We start from the raw sequence: 5513 nt of genomic DNA, 5'->3' as shown, positions 1-5513 counted from the left end.
ACATTCTCCGGACTAAAATCTAAGTATTTCCCCCGAACCATTGTAACATAGTTCTTTGGATCCGGGTTCTTACTTTGATCATGGTTCTTGGTGATCCATGCATTGGCATAGAACTCTTGAACCATTAGGATGCCGACTTGTTGGATGGGATTTGTTAGAACTTCCCAACCTCTTCTTTGAATTTCATGTCGGATCTCCAGATACTCATTTCTTTTGAGTTTGAAAGGGACCTCAGGGATCACCTTCTTCTTGGCCACAACATCATAGAAGTGGTCTTGATGGGCTTTGGAGATGAACCTTTCCATCTCCCATGACTCGGATGTGGAAGCTTTTGTCTTCCCTTTCCCTCTTCTAGAGGATTCTCCGGTCTTGGGTGCCATCAATGGTAATGGAAAAACAAAAAAAGCTATGCTTTTACCACACCAAACTTAGAATATTGCTCGCCCTCGAGCAATAAACAAAAGAATAGAAGAAGAAGAAGAAGAAATATGGAGAGGGAGAGGGAGATGTGGTTTCGGCCAAGGAGAGTGTAGAGGGGTGTGTTGTGTGAATTTGATGAAGAATGGAGGTCTTTATATAGGGAAGGGAGGGGGGTTAAGGTTCGGCCATTTGGGTGGGTTTGGGTGGGAAATTGGTTTTGAATTTTGAAGGTAGGTGGAGTTTATGAGGTAGGTTTATGGGGAAGAGTGGATAGATGTGAGTGGTGAAGAGGTGATGGGGAAGAGAGTTTGAGGTGATTGGTGAAGGGTTTTTGGGGAAGAGTGTTTATGGGGTTGTGTGAAAGAGAGTGGTGAGAAGAAGTGAGTGGAGGTAGGTGGGGATCCTGTGGGGTCCACAGATCCTGAGTGGATCCTGTGGGGTCCACAGATCCTGAGTAGATCCTGTGGGGTCCACAGATCCTGAGGTGTTCAAGGATTTACATCCCTGCACCCATTAGGCATGTAGAAATGCCTTTGTACCCAACTCTGGGCGTTCAGCGCCAGGTTGGTGGCCATTTTGGGCGTTCAACGCCCATTTGTGTGCCATTTCTGGCGTTGAACGCCAGAACCATGCTTGTTCTGGCGTTCAGCGCCCAGAAGCTGCCCATTTTGGGCGTTCAGCGCCAGAACCATGCTTTGTTCTGGCGCTGAACGCCAGACAGATGCTCCTCCAGGGTGTGATTTTTCTTCTACTATTTTTTTGATTCCGTTTTCAATTTTTGTATTTATTTTGTGACTCCTCATGATCATGAACCTAAGAAAACATGAAAAACAATAAAAATAAGAATTAGATAGACATTGGGTTGCCTCCCAACAAGCGCTTCTTTAATGTCAATAGCTTGACAGTGGGCTCTCATGGAGCCTCACAGATGTGCAGAGCTTTGTTGAGACTCTCCAACACCAAACTTAGAGTTTGGATATGGGAGTTCAACACCAAACTTAGAGTTTGGTTGTGGCCTCCCAACACCAAACTTAGAGTTTGACTGTGGAGGCTCTGGTTGACTCTGCTTGGAGAGGAGCTTTTTCTGCTTCCTCTCCATGGTTGCAGAGGGAGATCCTTGAGTTTTAAACACAAGGGAGTTCTCATTCCATTGAAGGAATATTTCTCCTCTGTCAACATCAATCACAGCTCTTGCTGTGGCCAGGAAAGGTCTTCTTAGGATGATGGATTCATCCTCTTCCTTTCCAGTATCCAGGACTATGAAATCAGCAGAGATGTAAAGGCCTTCAACCTTTACTAACACGTCCTCTACTTGTCCATAAGCCTGTTTTCTTGAGCTGTCTGCCATCTCTAGTGAGATTTTAGCAGCTTGCACCCCATAGATTCCCAGTTTCTCTATTACAGAGAGGGGCATAAGGTTTATTCCTGAACCAATGTCACACAGAGCTTTAAAGATCATAGTGCCTATGGTACAGGATATTATGAACTTTCCAGGATCCTGTCTCTTCTGAGGTAATGTCAGTTGATCCAGATCACTCAGTTCATTGATGAACAAGGGAGGTTCAACTTCCCAAGTATCAATGCCAAATAATTTGGCATTCAGCTTCATGATTGCACCAAGAAACTTGGCAGTTTGCTCTTCAGTAACATCCTCATTCTCTTCAGAAGAGGAATACTCATCAGAGCTCATGAAGGGCATAAGAAGGTTCAATGGAATCTCTATGGTCTCTAGATGAGCCATAGAGTCCTTTGATTCCTCAGAGGGAAGCTCCTTATTAATCACTAAACGTCCCAGGAGGTCTTCCTCCTTGGGATTCACGTCCTCTCCTTCTCTTACAGGTTCGGCCATGGTGCTTATGTCAATGGCCTTGCACTCTCCTTTTGGGTTCTCTTCTGTATTGCTTGGGAGAGTACTAGGAGGGATTTCAGTGATCCTTTTACTCAGCTGGCCCACTTGTGCTTCCAGATTTCTAATGGAAGACCTTGTTTCATTCATGAAACTTATAGTGGCCTTAGATAGATCAGAGACTAGATTTGCTAAATTAGAAGCATTTTGTTCAGAGTTCTCTGTCTGTTGCTGAGTTGATGATGGAAAAGGCTTGCTATTGCTAAACCTGTTTCTTCCACCATTATTAAAGCCTTGTTGAGGCTTTTGATCCTTCCATGAGAAATTTGGATGATTTCACCATGATGAGTTATAGGTGTTTCCATAAGGTTCACCTAAGTAATTCACCTCTGCTATTGCAGGGTTCTCAGGATCATAAGCTTCTTCTTCATAAGAAGCCTCTTGAGTACTGTTGGATGCAGCTTGCATTCCATTCAAACTCTGAGAGATCATATTGACTTGCTGAGTCAATATTTTATTCTGAGCCAATATGGCATTCAGAGTATCAACTTCAAGAACTCCCTTCTTCATAGGCGTCCCATTATTCACAGGATTCCTTTCAGAAGTGTACATGAACTGGTTATTAGCAACCATGTCAATGAGTTCTTGAGCTTCTGCAGGCGTTTTCTTTAGGTGAATGGATCCACCTGCAGAAGTGTCCAGTGACATCTTTGATAGCTCAGATAAACCATCATAGAATATATCCAGGATGGTCCATTTTGAAAGCATGTCAGAAGGACACTTTTTGGTCAACTATTTGTATCTTTCCCAAGCTTCATAGAGGGATTCACCTTCTTTCTGTCTGAAGGTTTGAACATCAGCTCTAAGCTTGCTCAGCTTTTGAGGAGGAAAGTACTTGGCTAAGAAAGCCGTGACCAGCTTATCCCAAGAGTTCAGGCTGTCTTTGGGTTGAGAATCCAACCATAATCTAGCTCTTTCTCTTACAGCAAAAGGGAAAAGCATGAGCCTGTAGACTTCAGGATCTACTCCACTAGTCTTAACAGTATCACATATCTGCAAGAATTCAGTTAAGAACTGAAAAGGATCTTCAGATGGAAGTCCATGAAACTTGCAGTTCTGCTGCATCAGAGAAACTAATTGAGGTTTCAGCTCAAAGTTGTTTGCTCCAATGGCAGGAATGGAGATGCTTCTTCCATGTAAATTGGAATTTGGTGCAGTAAAGTCACCAAGCATCTTTCTTGCATTGTTGTTGGGTTCGGCTGCCATTTCCTTTACTTGTTCGAAATTTTCAATCAAGTTGTCTCTGGATTGTTGTAATTTAGCTTCTCTCAGTTTCCTTTTCAGAGTCCTTTCAGGTTCTGGATCAGCTTCAACAAGAATGCCTTTTTCTCTGTCCCTGCTCATAAGAAAGAGAAGAGAACAAGAAAAGAAGAGGAATCCTCTATGTCACAGTAAAGAGGTTCCTTATTGTTAGTAGAAGAAAAGAAGAAGAAATTCAAACACAGATAGAAGAGGGGGTTCGAATTTGGTGATGATGTGAGGAAGCTAGATATGTGAGATGAGATGTTAGGATATGAATGAATAAATAGAATGAGATGGGAGAGGGAGAATTTTCGAAAATATTTTTGAAAAAGAGTTAGTGATTTTCGAAAATGGTTTTTGAAAAATGTTAGTAATTTTCGAAAATTTTTCAAATTAAAAATAAAAAATAAAAATAATTAGTTAATTAAAAAGAAATTTTTGAAAAAGAGGGAAGATATTTTCGAAAATTAGAGAGAGAGAGTTAGTTAGGTAGTTTTGAAAAAGTTAAGAAACAAACAACAAATTTTGAAAAGATAAGAAGTTAGGAAGTTAGAAAAGATATTTTGAAAAGATATTTTTTTGAAAAAGATAAGATAAGAAGATATTTTTGAAAAGATATGATAGAAATTTGTTTTTGAAAAAGATTTGATTTTTAAAATCACAATTAATGACTTGATTCATAAGAAATCACAAGATATAATTCTAGAACTTAAAGTTTGAATCTTTCTTAACAAGCAAGTAACAAACTTCAAATTTTTGAATCAAAACATTAATTGTTATTGTTATTTTCGAAAATTTGGTCTAAAAATAAGAAAAAGATTTTTGAAAAATATTTTTGGAATTTTCGAAAATAATTAAGAATTTTGAAAAAGATTTGATTTTTTGAAAAAAGATTTTGAAAAAGATAAGATTTTCAAATTGAAAATTTGATTTGACTCATAAGAAACAACTTGATTTTAAAAATTTTTGAAAAAGTCAACCCAAATTTTCGAATTTGATGAGAGAAAAAGGGAAAGATATTTTTTTTATTTTTGAATTTTTATGATGCAAGAGAGAAAAACACTAAAAAGATGCAATGCATGAAATTTTTAGATCAAAACATGTGATGCATGCAAGAATGCTATGAATGTCAAGATGAACACCAAGAACACTTTGAATGTCAAGATGAACATCATAGACACAATTTTGAAAAATTTTTAATGCAAACAAAACATGCAAGACACCAAACTTAGAATTCTTTAATGCTTAGACACTAAGAATTCAAGAATGCATATGATAAACATGAAAAGACACAAAACAAAAAATCATCAAGATCAAACAAGAAGACTTACCAAGAACAACTTGAAGATCATGAAGAACACTATGAATGCATGAAATTTTCGAAAAATGCAAGATGCATATGCAAATGACACCAAACTTATGATATGACTCATGACTTAAACAAGAAACACAAAAAATATTTTTTTTGATTTTTATGATTTTCTAATTTTTTTTTTTTTTTGGTATTTTTCAAAAATTAATTGAAAAAGGAAAATAAGGATTCCAAAATTTTTAATATGAATTCCAGGAATCTTGCCATGTTAGTCTAAAGCTTCAGTCCAGGAATTAGACATGGCTCACTAGCCAGCCAAGCTTTCAATGAAAGCTCCGGTCCAAAACACTAGACATGGCCAATGGCCAGCCAAGCTTCAGCAGATATGGATACTTTTCATGTATAGAGCAACTAAGTGTGTGAGAATCTCTTCATTTGGGCTGGTAAGTTGAAACCCCAGTCCAAAAGATTAGACATGGCTTACAGCCAGCCAGGATTCAACAAATCATCATGAAACACTAGAATTCATTCTTAAAAATTCTGAAGAAAAATTTATTTTTGAAAACTTTTTTTTTTCGAAAACAAAGGAGAAAATTTTGAAAGATTTTTTGAAAAATTTTTGAAAACAAAATA

The 5513-nt window shown here is 37.9% G+C and overlaps 1 non-coding gene across 1 annotated transcript; it reads left to right on the top strand.

Moving 5' to 3' along the window:
* The first annotated feature begins 3028 nt into the window (after positions 1-3028).
* Positions 3029-3136, top strand: LOC112768886 (small nucleolar RNA R71). Its single transcript, XR_003186265.1, has one exon. It is a non-coding gene; the product is annotated as a small nucleolar RNA R71 (small nucleolar RNA).
* Positions 3137-5513: the final 2377 nt, after the last annotated feature.

This window comes from Arachis hypogaea, chromosome 17 (genome assembly GCF_003086295.3).
Source record: "Arachis hypogaea cultivar Tifrunner chromosome 17, arahy.Tifrunner.gnm2.J5K5, whole genome shotgun sequence".
Lineage (NCBI taxonomy): Eukaryota > Viridiplantae > Streptophyta > Magnoliopsida > Fabales > Fabaceae > Arachis > Arachis hypogaea.
This window is presented reverse-complemented; position numbering and strand designations above follow the sequence as displayed.